Here is a 19,308-nt window from a genome sequence, read left to right as displayed (position 1 = left end):
GTTGCAAATAATAAAAGCAAGAAGCCAGTTGGCTTGGAGCCAAGGTCTGGGATTAGCAGAAGAGACTATTTTATTTGGGGCTAAAAATATGTTTGCCAGTGATGGCTCTATACATTACAAACATGGCCATTTGGATTAAAATTTGTTTCTTTCTTTCTGCAAATTGAGATATTGCCAGGAAAGCACAAATTAGTAGCGATTTGAATTAGGCAGGGAAAGACGGATGGCTGTGAGTGCCTGGGAAGCCGCCCACAATCCAGGCACACCTGTTACTGCTTGCCACACTCTCTCAGTTTGCACTGGGTTCTCTGAATTTGGGTTGGGTTGTTATTATTCCCTTAATAACCTGCTTCTTGCTCTCTCCGTTAATTCAAATTGTGAGATACGTTTTATTCTAACACTCTAAACCAAACGATGTCATTTTTCCCTTTTCCCCCTCGTTTCAAATGTTGCCCCCCTTTTCCCCTATAAAATACATCAAATTAGTTACAAGAACTTCATTTTGAATGCAGGTAGACCTGGGTTGGAATCCTTATTTCCCTGAAGGCTACCTATCTTTGTGATCCTAGGGAGATTAATTTTTCATTTCAGTTTCTTCATTGATAAAATGAGGAATACTGATAGTACACATCTCATTAAGTTTTGTGAAATTATATACAAAGAGCATTCTGTGTTGCACTATGCAATAGTAATGTTGGATAGTGATGGAAAACACTCAAAATTTTAACCTGAAGAATGAGATAAGCATTCAACTTTAAAAGTTAGGAAAAGACAAACAGAATGTTACAAATATGATGACTTCCATTTCTGGTTATACGGAAGACTAGATGTCCAGAGAAGTCTTCCCCTATGGAACTAAAAATTCTGCACAAAATAAACTTTAGTGAAAAGTGACAGTCGCTCAGTCACGTCCTACTCTTTGCGACCCCATGAACTATACATTCCTTGGACTTATCCAGGTCAGAATACTGGAGTGGGTAGCCTTCCCCTTCTCCAGGGGATCGTCCCAACCCAGGGATCAAACCCAGGTCTCCCTCATTACAGGCGGATTCTTTACCAGCTGAGCCAAAGGGAAGCCCAAAGGGAAAAAGTTGGGAAAAATCCTTAAAAGCACTTGGCTGGCCTATTGGGAAAAGGAGGAATATCCTTCCAATAAATAACAAGAAAGTAAAAATTCAGAGAAGTAAGCCTATGTGATGATGGTATTTGCCAGGAGGTGTCTGGCCATATGCTGAGGAGGACAGACAAAAGCATGAAGCCTGTAAAAAGCTGAGATGATAGACAGGAAAACATCCATATGAAGCCAGAATTCCAGAAAGGTTGTTCTAGGTACATTCAAGAGTGTTGACCAGGGATGTGGTGGTGAGGGTGGGGTGCCGTAGAAAGGGAGATAGTGGAGGGAATTTACCTTTGTCCTTAGATCTAAATAAAATGTAAAAACAGGGAAAAATACTTGGAGAATATCTGATCACAAGTTTGTCATCACATGTGTTTGAGGCCAGAATTTATACCATCACTGTTATCCACCACCTCCCCCAATCAATCTGAGCCAAATATTTGGTTAAAAGTACCCCCAAATATTTGGTTAACAGGAACAGAATATCAGAATAATTCTTAAGAAGGCAGAAGGATGGAAATAATAAAAGAAAAAAATTAATAAATAGAAAGTAAAGGAACAGTTAAGTATAGTCTTTTGAAAAGACTAATAGTAGTGATAACAGAGAAGGCAATGGCACCCCACTCCAGTACTCTTGCCTGGAAAATCCCATGGACGGAGGAGCCTGGTAGGCTGCAGTCCATGGGGTCGCTGAGGGTCGGACACGACTGAGAGACTTCCCTTTCACTTTTCACTTTCATGCATTGGAGAAGGAAATGGCAACCCACTCCAGGGTTCTTGCCTGGAGAATCCCAGGGACGGGGGAGCCTGGTGGGCTGCTGTCTATGGGATCGCACAGGGTCGAACACGACTGAAGTGACTTAGCAGTAGCAGTAGCAGTGATAAAGCTTCAGAGTTGCCCAAGAGGAGAAAACACTAACAACATTAGCAATTGGAAAGAGGACATAATTTGCCAATAAATTTGAAACCAGGTGAAAGGCACAAACTCCTGCAACAGTGTTTCTCAGACTTCAGCTTGTATTACAATCACCTGGAAGCTTTTTAAGAAAACCGATTGACAGGACTCCTTCCTAGAGTGCCTGATTTAGGTCTGAGATGGAGTCTGAAAATTTGCAGTTTTAGTGAGTTCCCAGGTGATGAAACATTGAGAACACTGTCATGGGAAATATAAATTACCAAGCACATTCTGGAAGAAATGGAAGTTGTTTTCTAATCCAGTGCTTTCCTACCTTTTGCACATCGTGGCATGTATGCACAAAACCCAAGGACATCGTATGACACATGGGTAGAGAAATGAAACTGCCCTCGGCTGGCGACAATATGCTCTTGAATTCTGCTTATCCTGGGTGTGCCTTGACCTACCTGTTCTTTGCATCCCTGTGGATAGAAGGAGCAGTTTCTGGGCTCACTTGTAATCCACACTCCACATAGCAGTGTGCCTTGCTGCACTTGCTGGAGAGTGCTCTGCTAAGATTTATACTCAGATGTAATATTTATCTACTGCAGCATTAAAAACTACACCCCCCCTCAATTTAAACAGCTTAAAACAGCATTCATTTATTATCTCACAGTTTCTATGGGTCAGGAATCCAGATGTGGCTTAGTTGGGTCCTCTGGCTTGGGAATCTAACAAGGCTGCTGTCAAGGGGTGGGCCAGGAACCGCAATCGTCTTCTGGGGAAGAATTCACTTCCAACCTTACTCCACGTGGTTGTTGGAGGGAATTAGTTCCCCCGCAGGCTCTTGGGCTGAAGTCTGCTTGGTTTCTCTGTTCTCTTCAGGCCTTGGTTCCTTGGCATGTGGGCAGAGAAACTTTTCAAGGATTGTATATCAAGATGGATTGCCCAAACTTTCTTTGTTGGTCCTGAAAAGAATCATGAAAGAACAATAACTGTCATTCAAATTGAAGCTGAAAAGGCTGAATTATGGTTAAAGGAGCTGAAAGTATGAAGATTAATGCATACAAGAGGCAAGGGTCCCTGGTATCAGTATCCGGCCATTGATAAGGCATTTATTGGTCATTCTTCACAAGCAACTCCTGAAAACTAATATTTTATTTCTCTAAATACAAAATGTACTCTCTTTAGGCAAAAAGAAATTAATAAATATTAAAAAAAAAAAAACAACAACTTGCTTCTCGCAAGAAAACAAGAAGAGACAGAGAATAAGAGCTAGGCAGAAGTCCCGTTTCTGAAACCTAATCTCAGGATGGCATCCGATCCCTCTTGCTGTATTCTATTAGAAGCAAAGCACTAGGTGCGAGGGAATTGCACTCGGCTTTGGAAACCAGGAGGTGGAGACCATCGGGAGCCGTCTTAGAAGTCTGCTTACTGCACGGGAAGAGATATCACTGGGTGGTAGCTTTAATGCACAGGCTCAGTTTTACTATTAATAGATAGTTCCAGATTACTACCTATCGCTGCAGGATGGCTGCCATTATTACAAATTCTCACCAACACTTGCCATTGTCAGACTAAAATTTTTGTCAATCTGGTGGGTATAAAACAAGAATTTGTATTTCTCTAGTAACTAATGATGGAGAAGGCAATGGCACCCCACTCCGTTACTCTTGCCTGGGAAATCCCATGGATGGAAGAGCCTGGTAGGCTGCAGTCCATGGGGTCGAGAAGAGTTGGACACGACTGAACGACTTCACTTGCACTTTTCACTCATGCATTGGAGAAGGAAATGGCAACCCACTCCAGTGTTCTTGCCTGGAGATTCCCAGGGACAGGGGAGCCTGGTGGGCTGCGGTCTCTGGGGTCGCACAGAGTCGGACACAACTGAAGAGACTTAGCAGCAGCAGCAGCAGCAGTAACTAATGAAGTTTATTTACCATACAGATGTGTTCTTCTGTGCAAGAATGTTAATATTTGTCCATTTTTATATTAGAGTTTTATCTTTTTCTTATTGATTCAAAGGAGGTCATATGTCTGGTTACTAACCATGAGTCCACTACATGTGTAATGAGTATCTTCCTCCAGTTTTTGACCTCTATTTTCACTCTCTTGATATTGATATTCTTTGAGGAATAGCAGTTTTATTATTTTAATGTAGTTGAATTTATGCTTCCAGTTTTATGTTAAGAAATCCTTTGTTGCTTCAAAGCAAGAAAGGTAATGCTCTACGTAGTCTTCTGAAGTTTTAAAGTTCTATCTTTAAGTCCTGTTTCTCTGGAGAAGTGATTTCTGTGTACAGTTGTTAGATAGTTCACTTAACTTTTTCCCTTGTATGGCTAATCATTAACATTGAATAGTCCATCTCCTCATCCTAGTCCACAATGTCATGCATAAATTTTCCTTATATAAACAGATTCATAGGTCTTATTCTGTATGTGGTTTTGTTCCACTGAGCTATCTCTGAACTGATAACATGTTCATAATTATTAATTACTTTATAACAAATCTTCATATCTGGTAGTAGGACCATTGATTCTCTTGATTCTTCTCCAGGATTGTTTTGGCCATTCTTGGCTCTTGGCTCTCCTGTATCTTAGAAGCAGCTTGTCATGTTCTATGCATAGAATATCATTAACTCTATAGGTAATTTTAGCAAAATATTGTTTACTTCCTCACTAATGTCCTTTACTGATGTTTCATGATTTTTTTCCATAAAGGATTTGCCCATCACTTGTTAGATCTATTCCAAGTGCCTTAAGTTTTTTGTTTCTACTGTAACTAGTATCTTTCTTTTAATTGTGTCTTTTATATATTTATTGCTAAAGGGTAGATTTACAATTATGTTTTGTGTTTCGATCTAACAGTGGCCTGAAAACTTGTTTTCCCAGGTCTTTTCTGGTTTTAGTACCAAGGTTGTGCTAGCCTTAGGTAATGAACTGGGTAATAGTCCCTTTATTTTTCTATTCTGCAAGATTTCATGTATGATGGGAACTGTCTTCAGTGTTCGACTGTGCTTGCCTTTAGAAATAGTGAGACCTTATGTTTACTTTGTTGGAAAATTTGTTACTACTAATTAAATTACTTTAATGATAATAGCAGAATGTTCTGTCTGGTGTGCCATGTAAGCAAACTCATGTGTTCTGAATGGGCATCAGTTTTTAAACTCTCACACCTGAGGAGGCCAAGGAAGCTAGGTAAGGAGTGAACATGGGCTGTAGGAGCCTCTGGCCTGGTTGTCTCTGGCCATAAGCATCCTCATCTCCTTACTTCACTGTGCCTTTGATGTATATTACTAAAGCTTTTTGATCTCTCTGTAAAGATCTTGAACAATTTTGTTAGATTTATTCCAGGGTACCATAGAACTTGTTGCCATTATAATTGGCATCTTTTTTCCAAGGCTGAGCCCCTTAGCTGTGTGAATCTGAGAAGGTTACTTAACCTCTCTGTGCCTCAGTTTATTCATCTGTAAAATGGGGTTAATGTACTCTTGCTTGACATGGGATAACTGGATATAATTATAGTGGTGTATTCATTTTTTAATTGCTCATGCTGCTGCTGCTAAGTTGATTCAGTCGTGTCCGACTCTGTGCGACCCCATAGATGGCAGCCCACCAGGCTTCCCCATCCCTGGGATTGTCGAGGCAAGAATACTGGAGTGGGTTGCCATTTCCTTCTCCGATGCATGAAAGTGAAAAATCAAAGTGAAGTCGCTCAGTCATGTCCGACTCTTAGTGACCTCATGGACTGCAGCCTACCAGGCTCCTCCATCCATGGGATTTTCCAGGCAAGAGTACTGGAGTGGGGTGCCATTGCCTTCTCCATTAATTGCTCATAGACCATACTTTTTAAAAAGATTGGTACTTTAAAAAATTTTTTTTCTAATTATTTGTTGCTGAAACACAGATGTGCAATTTTACTTTATCAACTGATCTTATTTATGGCAAATTTACCAAACTCTCCTATTCTAATTATTTTTCTATGTAATAGCTTTTGTATGTGTATGCCGTGATAGGAGGAAGGTTAGGAATCATTGCCTTGGAGAAAGTTTAGTCTTGGTTTCTTCATCTATAAAATGCGATTGAAAAAGTATCTGCTTCATAAGATTGTTATGAGGATTAAATGAGTTAATCCAAGTCAGGCAACAAAACAGTACCTGGTAAATAGTAAGTGTTTAATTTCTGCTAGCTGTTACCCTGGGCTTCCCTGGTAACTCAGATAGTAAAGAATCCGCCTGCAATGGGGAGACCCAAGTTTGATCTTGGGTCTGGAAGATCCCCTGGAGAAGGGAATGGCAACCCACTCCAGTATTCTTGCCTGGAGAATCCCATGGACAGAGGAAGCTGAAGGGCCACAATCCATATGGTCCCAAAGGGTCGGTCCCCACTGAAGCGACTAAGCATGCACCTTATCCTGCCTCTTCCCCTCCTGCAGGCTTATCCTGATACACTAGGCTTTCAGCAGTGGTTTTGACATTTAGGTCTGATACCCGCTTTTAGAACCTGATAGAAGTTTTGGATCCTTACCCCAGAAAAATGCAAAGATAGATAACTTTGCATGTAATTTGAGGAATCTCAAGATCCCCTTATCTTCCCCAACCTCTGAAAGGTTTATAGATTAAGGTTGGAAATCCTGCTCTAGAACATTTCTCCTGGCTTCCTGGAGGAGTTCAAACTATTCTAGTGGAATACCCTGTGCTGCTCATCCTGCTGCTAAGTTGCTTCAGTCGTGTCCGACTCTGTGCGATCCCATAGACAGCAGCCCACCAGGCTCCCCCGTCCCTGGGATTCTCCAGGCAAGAACACTGGAGTGGGTTGCCATTTCCTTCTCCAGTACATGAAAGTGAAAAGTGAAAGTGAAGTCGCTCAGTTGTGTCCGACTCCTAGTGACCCCATGGACTACAGCTTATCAGGCTCCTCCGTCCATGGGATTTTCCAGGCAAGAGTACTGGAGTGGGGTGCCATTGTCTTCTCCGGTAGTAAGCACTATATATGTGTTAAACAGTAATAATAATTCTTCTTTGATTTAGCAGACCATTGGCCAAGAAATCCATACGAGTATAATACTGAGTTGATTTTGTCATTGCCGCTGCTGCTGCTAAGTTGCTTCAGTCGTGTACGACTCTGTGTGACCCCATAGATGGCAGCCCACCAGGCTCCCCTGTCCCTGGGATTCTCCAGACAAGAACACTGGAGTGGGTTGCCATTTCCTTCTCCAATGCATAAAAGTGAAAAGTGAAAATGAAGTTGCTCAGTTGTGTCCGACTTTTCACAACCCCATGGACTGCAGCCCACCAGGCTCCTCCGTCCATGGGATTTTCCAGGCAAGAGTACTGGAGTGGGGTGCCATTGCCTTCTCCGGGGATACCCTGTAGATTGGGCTTAATGTACTCTGCTTCGAGTCTGACTATGACATTGTGCCCTGTCTGATTAGATGGGATGCCATCCTGCTCCTCTGACACGCGGCCCAGCTTGGGTAATCAGGGCCAGATCTTAGCTTCCTTTTCAAGCCTGTATCTTGGCAGACAGCTCAGCACCCCTGACATTGCTGAGATACGGCCCCGTGCTATAAAGGTTTATCTCCAGGGCAGGGTTTCTCTGTGTTGGCACTGTTGGTGTTTACGCTGGGCAATTTTCCGTTATGTGTCTGTGTGTAGGGGCTACTCTGTGCCTTCTAGAACATTTAGCAGCATCCTTGACCTCTACTCATTAGATACCATTAGCATCTCCCAATTATAATAATCTAAAATCTCTCCAGACATTGCCACATGTCCCTTGGTGAGCCAAAATTGCCTCTGGGTGAGTCACTATTCTAGGGTGCTTAAGCTTATGCCTGCTGCCTGGAGTCCTGCTGTCTGCTGAGAGACCTCCGCAATACCAACTGCAAGCCAAGTTCTGCAAAGACAGCTTGCTCCTAAGTTTCACAAAGCCATGTTCTGCCTTCCAGTACAGAGGCCACTGTAACTCTTGCAGCATCTTGCTGGTGCCAGTGGTTTGCCTGGACTACTAATTGTTCTGTCTCAAGATACAATTTTCTCTGGCTTGAGTGAATAGCTCTTCACAACCTACACACACCCCACCCTCCAGCCCACCTCCCCAACACCTGCTAGCTTTTCCACAGGGACGGGGTGGGGTTGATTTCAGTCTTTGAATCCAGTTGAGATCTGGTTAGTTCTTCTAAGAGTAGCTATGTTGTGAGATATGGCAGTGAGAAGTTTGTTTTCTTAGAAAAGTAATCTTCACAGTGGTTTTATGTGAGAGAGCCTGTCCTTTTCCCCTGTAAGTGGAGGCAGGGTTTTCTGAAGGCGATAAATTGCCCCATTCTATCGTGCCACAAGTCAGCTGGGAATGAAAAGCAGAACAACAGAATTGCAGCCTTAATAGATGCCAGCAACACAAAGGTGGTGAGCTTAATAACAGAGCCTTAGAGAGAGGGAGGAAGATTGATTGATTGACTGAAAGCTTAGAGCAGAGAACAGAACGAGAGAAAGAACACTGTGTAATGCTTTTCAAAGAGAACTTATCTAAGAACCCCAGGAGGGAGAGAGAAGAGAAAGAAAGTATAGAACAAATCGTACCTTGCAGTACCCCAAACCTGCCCTGGCTCATTACAGTGGGGCAGGGAGCACTGAAAGGTGTCCTCCACAGGCTGACACAGACTTTGACATGGGGAGAAAATCCATTCAAGCAGGCAGGAAGTGGTATCCAATGGCTCTGACAAGTTAGAAGATTCTCTCTCTCTCCTGTGGAGTATAGTGACTTTCCTTGGCAAAGCTTTTCCCCTCTTGTTGCTCTGTCATCTTTTGGATGTTTCCCTCATCTTTGTGACCAGGATGGTTCGTTCTCCCACCCGTGTCCCTGCTAGTAGAAAGAGGGAAAGGGTAGACACACCCCTTACTCTTAAAGGCTTAACCCAGAAGCTGCACACAATATTTTGGCTCATGTCCCATTGGCAGAACCTAGTCATGTGGCTACACCACGTGGCCACACCTAACTGCGAAGGAAGCTGGACATTCTGGAAGGTCACCTGCCCAGATAAAATCAGGTGTTCTCTCTGAGAGGTTTCTTCACCACCTCTAGCCTGAGGTCTTCTTGGCCGCAGACTTTCCTCCACATTTAATTTTCAAAATGCCCCCAAGAACCTGTCTGGGAGATCTATCCTCGGAAGACAGAAGATGGAGAGGCAAACAGTGGGCAAAGATGGAGTCCTCTTGAACAAATGGGGTGCTAAGCACATAGATTTTGTTTAAAAACTCCTAAAAGGCAGGTGTCTATAACGCCATCAGGCAGGCAAAGCCACCTCATCTTGTTAGGGCCCTGCTTCTATCAATACCTGAAAAGTTGCTAAAAACTGCTGTGAAACTCCAGAGAAGATAGAGGCAACGCTGTGGGCTGATAGTGAAGGGCACCTGCTTGTTGAACTAGGATCTGATATGCACCCACTGTTCCAAGGCAGTCATCCCTGGTAATGTTCATCTTCCAAAGGAGTGAAATTGAATTTGTGGATGCTAGCACATTTCTGCTGCTGCTGCTGCTAAGTCGCCTCAGTCGTGTCCGACTCTGTGCAAACCCATAGATGGCAGCCCACCAGGCTCCCCCGTCCTTGGGATTCTCCAGGCAAGAACACTGGAGTGAGTTGCCATTTCCTTCTCCAGTGCATGAAAGTGAAAAGTGAAAGTGAAGTCGCTCGGTCGTGTCCAACTCTTAGTGCATTCTGAGACTAAAAGAATTCGAGACCTAGAGGGGGAATGTCTAGGCCATACTGGAAAAGATGCTTCATTATACTGAGAACCTCTGGATTATGCAGAATGTGGTCTCTTGGCTGGAAAATCACAGCAGTCTAGACTTCAGTGTCAAGAGATCCAGAGGTCTGTGGTTACAGGACGTCATAGGATTTGTAAAGCAGTGAAGACAGAAATGGAAATTAGGAAAGAACTATTTATATGAAAGATATTAAGGTCCGTCTAGTCAAGGCTATGGGTTTTCCAGTGGTCATGTATGGATGTGAGAGTTGGACTGTGAAGAAAGCTGAGAGCCGAAGAATTGATGCTTTTGAACTGTGGTGTTGGAGAAGACTCTTGAGAGTCCCTTGGACTGCAAGGAGATCCAACCAGTCCATCCTAAAGGAGATCAGTCCTAGGTGTTCATTGGAAGGACTGATGCTAAAGCTGAAACTCCAGTACTTTAGCCACCTCATGCGAAGAGTTGACTCATTGGAAAAGACTCTGATGTTGGTAGGGATTGGGGTCAGGAGGAGAAGGGGACCACAGAGGATGAGATGGCTGGATGGCATCACTGACTCAATGGACATGAGTCTGAGTGAAGTCCGGGAGCTGGTGATGGACAGGGAGGCCTGGCGTGCTTCGATTCATGGGGTTGCAAAGAGTTGGACACAACTGAGTGACTGAACTGAAGTGAACTGAACTGATATATAATTTTATGAGTTTTTTTTACATTTAAATCAACTTTTTAGAACAGTTTTAGATTTACAGAAAAACTGAAAAGATAGTGCAGTTTCCATACATATCTTATATATTAATTTTATTTTCAGAGATAAATGAATTTATTACAGCACAGCAGGAAACATGGACATCTGCATATTTGTATCTTATATTTTTACCCGAAGACTTTCTTATTCTGAAATATTTTAATAAGGAAATAAAGAACAAAAGTTGGTCTGTAGTAGTAGAAAATCAGAAAACATACCATTTTCACTGTTTTGCCACTTCCTAAACGTGAGATTTTTTTAGCAAATCACTTAAACAACTTTGAATCCGAGTTTTGTCACTTATAAAACAGGAATAAAACTAGTGTTTCATACAGTTGCTATGGTGACAACATAATAAAGTACACCTGTGAAATGTCTGTATATGTATTTGATTGTAGTTCTGATCAAATTGTAGTTCTAGTAATTATTCTGCAGGGCCCTGTGATATTTTGAGTGATTGAATACAGTACGTGAGCTGACATTCAAGAGTTACTGTCATTAGCTTGTCGTAGTGTGGGCAGCTGACTCAAGTGAGGGTTACTAAATTGATGTTGGAAAAATATTAAAATCATTAAACAATTGAATTTCTACTTGTAAAAACAAGTGAAGATTTTCCACTATGAAAATAAATATCATAAAATTTTAGGTGATCTAATAAAAATTTTCCCCAAATAAAACATTTAATATGAATGATGAAGAGTGTGAAAAAGAAATAGTCCTTAAGTGTCTCAAGTTTACTGTCCCTACCTCCTAGGATAAGGAGTGGAAACAATGTATCTGGAGGGGTTTTATGAACCAGAGGGGAAACAAGGATTTTCCTAACTTGCTGAGGGACTTGGGGAGGTTTGTAATAGATGGTTATCAATGGTTATCTCTGGGTGATTGGATTTGGAGGTAATTTTTTTTCTACTTTTTAACTTGCCTAAATTTCCTACAATGAACATGCATTGTTCCTTTGTAATAAAAGTTGTTTAAATGCTAAGTGTTGTCAATGTTCCAAGTAGATAGATGGTGGGTTACCTTACCCTGTTAAAACAAAAACTATGAATCCTTTACTTACTTTTTGCTGGCTAAAAAAAAAAGAGCTATGGATCTTGAAAAGCCCTAACAGCTACTAAGCATGTTCTTCACACTTCACGTTTCCAAGATAAGCCACCAAGAAGGTGGAAAGAGTCATAAAATCAGTGGACAAAGTGTACACTACTTCAGTCGCTTTTGAGATCCACAGTATCTCATCAGTCTCAGGTATACAAGCTTGAATTTTCTCTTTAATATAACAACTAGTCTTGAAAGAAAAGCTGCTTAACAGTCCCCTGAAAATTCAAGAGAGCACTAAAAATAAAGAACAAATTTTTTTTTTCAAAAGCACGGTCCACACAAACTGGCTTGAATAAACACATTATTGAAAGTAGATACCATACGTTAACCCTGCCCTTTATTTGTGGAGGTCATTGTTTTACATAATTTGCTGTTGTTTAGTTGCAAAGTCATGTCTGACTTTTTTGTGATCCCGTGGACTGTAGCCCACCAGCCTCCTCTGTTCACGGGATTTCCCAGGCAAGAATACTGCAGTGAGTAGACATTCCATTCTTCAGGGGATCTTCCTGACCCAGGGATTGAACTGGTGTCTTCTTCATTGGCAGGCAGATTCTTTACCACTGAGCCACCAGAGAAGCCCATTTTATGTAATTGAAAGTGAAAATGAAAGTGTTAGTCACTCACTTTGACCCCATGTCTGACTCTCTGTGACCCCAGTGACTAGCCCACCAGGTTCCTCTGTCCAGGGGATTTCCCAGGCAAGGATACTGGAGTACTTAGCCATTTCCTTCTCCAGGGGATCTTCCCAACCCAGTGATGGAACTCAGGTCTCCTGCATTCCAGGCAGATTCTTTCCATCTGAGCCAACAATTGGGAAGCCCCCAAATAAGACGCAGGTGTTGGGGATGTAATATTGGTCTTTGCTACTCAAGTGTTGTCCCCTGACCTTACCTGGGAGGCTGTTTGACAATCAAAATCTCAACCGCTATACCCTAGATCTGCATTTTGACAGGCTCTGCATGTGATAGGTGATTTGTAGGCACATTTAACTTTAAGAACCATTGATCTATTGTATGTTCAGCTCTTTCTGAGCTGCCCTATTTGATGGTATTGGCTAAGAGATCCAGCTGTTTTAGAAGCACTTATGGAATGTGGAGGTCAGTCATTGGTATCAGCACTTCCAAGAAGCTCATCTTTGTTGATTCATCTAAAAAAGCCTGTCCAAACCAGTCAGGAGTAAAGATGAAAGATGGGGTAATCATTTAAAGAAATTATCAGAGCTTTGTGCAACGCCCCCATATTTCAGAAATTCATCGTAATATTTTTAATAATAATTGAAAAGAATATAATGTTAATCAACAAGAAATTAAAGAAGTTATCGTGCATCTAATAGCTGCAAAGTAGCTATTAAAAATCATGTCACAGGAGAAAGTTTATTGGCTTGGGAAAATACCCACATCATATTCCTAAATGAACAAAGCTGACTACAAAATATGGCCTGATTCCATTTTCATGTTTTAAACAGTGGCTCAGATGGTAAAGCGTCTGCCTACAATACGGCAGACCCAGGTTCGAGCCCTGGGTTGGGAAGATCCCCTGGAGAAGGAAATGGCAATCCACTCCAGTACTATTGCCTGGAAAATACCATGGACAGAGGAGCCTGGTAGGCTACAGTCTATGGGGTCGCATAAGAGTCGGACAGGACTGAACAACTTCACTTTCATATGCGCAACAAGAAAAACTGAAAGAACATACTCCAATGTGTTAGCAATGGTTACAGATTTAAAGTGATTTTTTTTGGCTGCACTTTTCACATTTTCTGCATCAAAGCAATGTTCATTTTGTACAAAGAGAAAAAGTAAGTGTTATAACCAAAGGACAGAATCCTGTATTTCTGGCTATAAATGATAGAATTTTTTTTTTTCAAGTGGACACTCATTTCTGCTTTAAATCAACTAGAGCCAATATTCAATGTTGACACTGACTTACTTTTGCACTAGAGCCATGGGTTTTCATCTTGGCTACATATTGTTGTCACCTGGGGAGCTTCAAAACAAACTAACAACAACAAAAAAGAGCTGGTTTCTGCCCCAATACCCCTTGGCACTTGGAATTTTAAAAGTCTCCTCAGAGTTGAGAACCACTCAACTGGATGGAAGGATATTCATGGTTAGTTCATTTATGAAAACAACTTACTACATTATGTGTTTCAGTTATGAAACCCTAGGGTTATATATTTTAGGTTGTTTATTAAAGTATGGTTTTTAAAATCCTCCCACTACCATTTTATTTAGTAATATGCAACAAACATTTGTTGAACATCTAGACTATTTTGTCCCCTGCGAGTCCCACAGTAACCCAGAAGGTCAGTCGGAGAGGTATCAAGTCCATCGCATGGAGGGGATGGCTCAGATCTCACGGTTCTTTATGGAGAGGGCTCAAATCTGGATTCCCAGAAGCTGAAGCTACTGTTCTTCCTTCCATCACCACATGGTTCCTAGTGTTCCAAATTTATGTTCAGCTTTGAAAAGGCGTTTTTCTAGTTCATGGTTCTTTTTCTTTAAACACAGCTCAAGCATACTTAGTTTATATCTGAGGGATGTGCAAGAGTCTTACTTTACATTGAACATTAGGTTCTGTCAGCTCAGAGATTTCTGAGGACCTCTGTCATGATCATCACTTTGTTGCCAGAGCTGTCACCAGATCCTTGCTCAAAACTCACCAACCCCCATATTTAACAGGAGCCAATATAAATCTGTAAGTCAGAGAGTCTGAAAATAAGAAAGGAAGCTATAGGAAGAGAAAAACAAAAACCAGATGGAACCAACTGGAACCAAGATGGCAATGAATCTGACCCTCAACAGATCCGGAGTCTCATTACATGCTGATTTCACTACATTAGCATGTTAAATGACACACTTCCGGGCGTGGCACTAAAACTGGAAGTAAAGGGCCAAAAAAGGATAAAAAGAGGGTGGCACCCCTCTTCCTCAGACAGCCCTGCCCCTTCCCTGGAAAACCACCTCGTGTACCTCCCCGTCATCAGCTTCACTCCTCCTCCCTGTTTTCACTCTAAAATCAAACCCTTCTTGCCAGGAGTGCGAGAAGTTCATTTGTGAACAAAGTTCCCACTTCTTCATTCTCTGGCCATTGAATAAAGCTTGCACTGCTTCAGTCTCAGCTTTGGTTTTATTTTCAGCTGCACCAACCCTAAGAGGAAAAGAAATTTCCCCACACAGGCAGAGGGCCATGGCCAGACTAGGGTCTGAGCAGGGTCCACAAGACTTAAATTGGTAACACTTTGGGGGGCTTAGGTGCTAAGGGGTTCAGAGCTGCTGAGTAAGACAACCGGAGACTTGGTGTGACATATCCCAGCTGAATTTGGATTTTAGCAATAGTGTTCTACAAGAAGAGTCCACTGGAACCAGCTGTAATTTACCTACTGTCAAACAATTCTGGTAGCTTAGCTGCTAAGTCGTGTCTGACTCTTGCGACCCTATGGACTGTAGCCTACAGGGCTCCTCCGTCCATGGGATTCTCCAGGCAAGAATACTGGAGTGGGTTGCCATTTTCTTTTCCAGGGAATCTTCCCAATCCAGGTATTGAACCCAGGTCTCCTGCATTGCAGGCAGATTCTCTATCCACTGAGCTACTAAAATGCAAATTGTATAAAAGACTATTTCTCTGAATATTTTAGTAATTTTTAATGGAAAATGGTTACGGTGTTTTTCTAAATCCCAGCACTAAAAGAAACAACCAAATCTGACTGAAACCACAAGTCCTCCCTGTTGGTGGTGAGTAGTCAAGGGCGGCCTTGGTTGCCCTTGGAGCCCGCAGGTTGACAGTCGTGCAGTTGCTGCCACCTCGTGGGCAGTTCAGATAGTGCAGCCAGAGAGGCAGCCTTGGCCACCCAAGGGAGCAAGTGCTCCACAACCCAGCTAGTCACTGACACTTTTATAATGCTTCAGCTGAGCTCACTTACTACGTTGGAAGCCGAAAGGCCTGTGTGGTTTATTATGGGTTTGTGGTGTTTATTAATCCACGATATTGTTTTTGATAGACAACCTAAGATTAAGACTAACAAAAGTCTCTGGGAATGTGGACTCAATAATTTTGTTGGCTTGGGAACAAAGAAGAAAGTTAGTAAATAGTACCTAGATCCTCCAGTAATTACTCCATCTTATAAATTACTGTTTTCTCTTATTTCAGCTCATAGTCTGTCATTCTAGAAAGTATGATATATTAATTTTTAGCTAAGAAATATCCACAGGGAGTAATCAGAGTCGGCACTGTACAGGTGTTTTTCCAAAGAAAAAAGATTACCATTGGAATTATTTATAAATGACATCAGAACACCGAATATTAACAAAGTGATTTTCACCTGCTTATTAAACATCCAGAGATACATACACACCGAATCATGTTGTTCTAGCTGACATTTGAAAGGTTAGATGTTATTCAAGAAAGAAACTTCCACCTTCAAGGTGCCATCATGGAAATTCCTTCCTATTCTTTTTCTTTTTTTCCTTTTAAATTTTATTTAAATATTAATTATTATTAATAGTTAAGTCCTACACAATAAAAATATGAAATTGATCATGGCTGACCCCACCACTCAGCTTAAGAAGGGAAGTGAAGTCGTTCAGTCGTGTCCAACTCTTTGAGACCCCATGGACTATAGCCCACTAGGCTCCTCTGTCCGTGGGAATTCTCCTGGCAAGAAGACTGGAGTGGATTGCCATTTCCTTTTCCAGGGGATCTTCCCAACCCAGGGATCAAACCTGGGTCTCCCACATTGCAGGCAGACTCTTTACCCTCTGAGCCACCTGGGCTACAGCTTAAGAAACACAATGTAATCAACATGGGGGAACCTCTATGAACCACCACTGCGTGCTCTTCCTTCCCACCACTTCACACTCTCCACTCCCATGAACCCCTGAATTTGGTGTCTGTCCTTCCCATTTGTCTCTTTATGCTTTGTATACAGAGATATATAGTGTTTTCTATACATGTATATGTACATATATAGTGTGTTTTCACGTTTTAAAAACTGTGTTTAAATGGCTTTTTTTCTGTAACTTGAATCTTTTTTCCTTCAATGTTATGATTTGTGAGATTCAGCCATTGCATTACCTTCCTAGGGCTACTGTAACAAGTTGGCATAAATTGGTGTCTTAAAACAATAGAAATTCATTCTCTCACAGTTCTGGGAGCTAGAAGCTGTAATCAAGATATCCTCAGGGCTTTCCCTCCCTCGGGACACGAAGGAAGCATCTGTTCGTTCCCTGCCTCCTCCAGCTTCTAACAGCTTCAGACGCTCCTCGGTTCGTGGCTCCACCACTGCAGTCTGTCTCCACCTTCACATGGCCTTCTGTCCTATGTCTGTGTCATTGGATTTAGGACCAATCCTATAATCCCGGATGATCTTCTCCCAAGATCATTACCTACATGTGCAAAGCCTCCAGATATTATGTGGTGGAGGCAGGTTTCCAACCCACACATTTTGACTAACTCCTGATAGTTGGATTACATGTCTCTAAACTCAGGTGACTGGGACTTCTGGTTATTTAAATAAAAGGCATTTTGTGTGGCATTGGTTCTAAAGCTCAGCCCGAATAGGTGAAAACTAGTCCTGCGAGGTTACAGGTGGAAGCAATGGCACACTAGCTGGGGAGGCAAGAAATCTGGGTTCTGGAGTCAGTCCCCTGCATGCGCGCATTCTAGGTCACTTCAGTCGCATTCGACTCTTTGCGACCCTATGGACTGCAGCCCACTAGACTCCTCTGTCCATGGGATTCTCCAGGCAAGAATACTGCAGTGGGTTGCCATGCTCTCCTCCAGGGGATTTTCCTGACCCAGGGATTGAACCACGTCTCATATCTCCTGCACTGACAGGCAGATTCTTTACCACTTGCGCCACCTGGGAACTCCCAGTCAATCCTCTCTTGACCCCAAAACTCAAAGGGACAGGAAGGCATTTTGTTCCTGTTCCTCTTCCAAACCATTTACCTGACTTAACTGGCAGGGAGGTTGAGAAGAAATAGCTACTGGCTCACTCCCTCAGTTTGGACTTGAAGTGCAGAGTGGGATTTTTAAAAATACTTACTTTTTCCTTTTTTATTACTAAAGTAAATAATCTTACGGAAATTTGAAAATGTACGGGAAAATTACTTTTAAGCCCACTACTCTAATCTATTTCTCATATGCACAGTTTTACAGTTGTAATCATTTCAATCTAATTTTATAACTTATAATAATATATCATTTTCTCTGTTGCTATATAATCTTCATAAATAATTTTTTTAAGACAAGTATTTTCATCTCCATTTTAAAGTTGCAGAAACGGAAGCTCAGGAGACCGACTTACTAAAGATCCCACAGTTAGTAAGTGATAAAGCTGAGGACCATAAAGAAATTGTAATTTATAGTGCCTAAAACCCTGTAATTGGTTCAAGGTTATATTCACACATGCGGATATTTCTAGTAACCATCCAGTAACATTTTTACAACAACTTCCAGTTGTCTATGGCCACATAACAAAGTACCTCAAAACTTGGTGCCTTAAAACAATGGTTGCTTTTATTTTCCTTGTGGATTTGTAATTTGGGTAGGGCTTGGCAAGGACAGTCTGTCTTCGCTTCCCGCGGCATATCTGGGGGTGGCTAGACTGGTGGTGGGACCACCTGCAGACTTGCTTAGTCATAGGTTGCGGGTGATGCTGGCTGGGAGCCGGGACCGCAGCTGAGCTGTGACCAGCGCACCTCCACACAGCCCTTCCCTGTGGCTGCCTGGCCGCCTCCCACAAGGGGAGCTGGGTTCCAAAGGCAAACATGAAAAGAAACAAGGCAAAACTGCCTCCCCTTTTGTGGTCTTGAGAAGTTATACAGGGTCACTTCTGCCATGTTGTGTTAATATTTGTTAGAAGCAAGCCATAGAGGTGAGCCATTTTCAAGAGAAGGGGAATTAGGTTCTATCTTTGGTTGGGAAGGATATCAAAGAATTTGCAAACATGTTTTAAGACCTCACAATCTGCCCATTGGACGTGAATTATTTACATTTCCCCCTACATGTATGATATACTCCCTCCCCTCTTTCTAGATCCTTCAAACATTGTCCCTAGGTAGCATCAGGTTTTAGGTCCATGATCAGGTCCCAGGATGGTTGAGGCTCTTTGGGTTTTGTCTCCTGAGTGTAACTCCTCCCAGTCTGAAGATCTGTGAACCAAGAGAAAAGCTTTCTGCCCACCACACCCAATACACAGAGGTGGGTCAAGCAACGGACACTGATGTTCAAAACGGGAAGCACACAGCAGTCCCTGGCCCACAGCCATTCTGAAATCGCATGAGCCTGTGCTGCCAGTTCTCTCAGTCTTACTTCCTAGAAGTCATTCTCGATAGCTGGACTCAATTGCACCCTCTGAGTCATTATTTTAGCTCATCTTTGCAGCTGAGTAGTTCTCTTAGACAGCTGATTCATTTTTTTTTAAAGTCTATTTATTAATTTTTTTTGGTCTTCCTTTCTGTGAGCGGAGGCTACTCTTTGTTGCGGTACACAGGCTTCTCATTGCTGGAGCTTCTCTTGCTGTGGAGAACCGGCTCTAGAAAGTGGGCCCAGAAGTTGTGGTGCACAGGCTTAGCTGTCTGGTGGCATGTGGGATCTTCCCAGACCAGGGATCCGACCTGTGTCCCCTGCCTTGGCAGGCAGATTTTTTACCAGGGAAGTCTCCTCGTAGACTGTTTCTTGCCCTTTGAGGATTCGAAGGCCTGAACGT

The 19,308-nt window shown here is 42.3% G+C and overlaps 1 long non-coding RNA gene across 1 annotated transcript; it reads right to left on the bottom strand.

Annotated features, from left to right (window-relative positions):
- Positions 1 to 2,671: 2,671 nt before the first annotated feature.
- LOC147378538 (uncharacterized) lies at positions 2,672 to 3,466 on the bottom strand. Its single transcript, XR_015147685.1, has 2 exons — positions 3,081 to 3,466; positions 2,672 to 2,980 (listed from the first exon to the last, which is right to left on the bottom strand). It is a non-coding gene; the product is annotated as an uncharacterized LOC147378538 (long non-coding RNA).
- Positions 3,467 to 19,308: the final 15,842 nt, after the last annotated feature.

Source organism: Bos grunniens, chromosome 2 (genome assembly GCF_055505025.1).
Source record: "Bos grunniens cultivar Pamir isolate PY7600 chromosome 2, Bosgru_T2T1.0, whole genome shotgun sequence".
NCBI lineage: Eukaryota > Metazoa > Chordata > Mammalia > Artiodactyla > Bovidae > Bos > Bos grunniens.
This window is presented reverse-complemented; position numbering and strand designations above follow the sequence as displayed.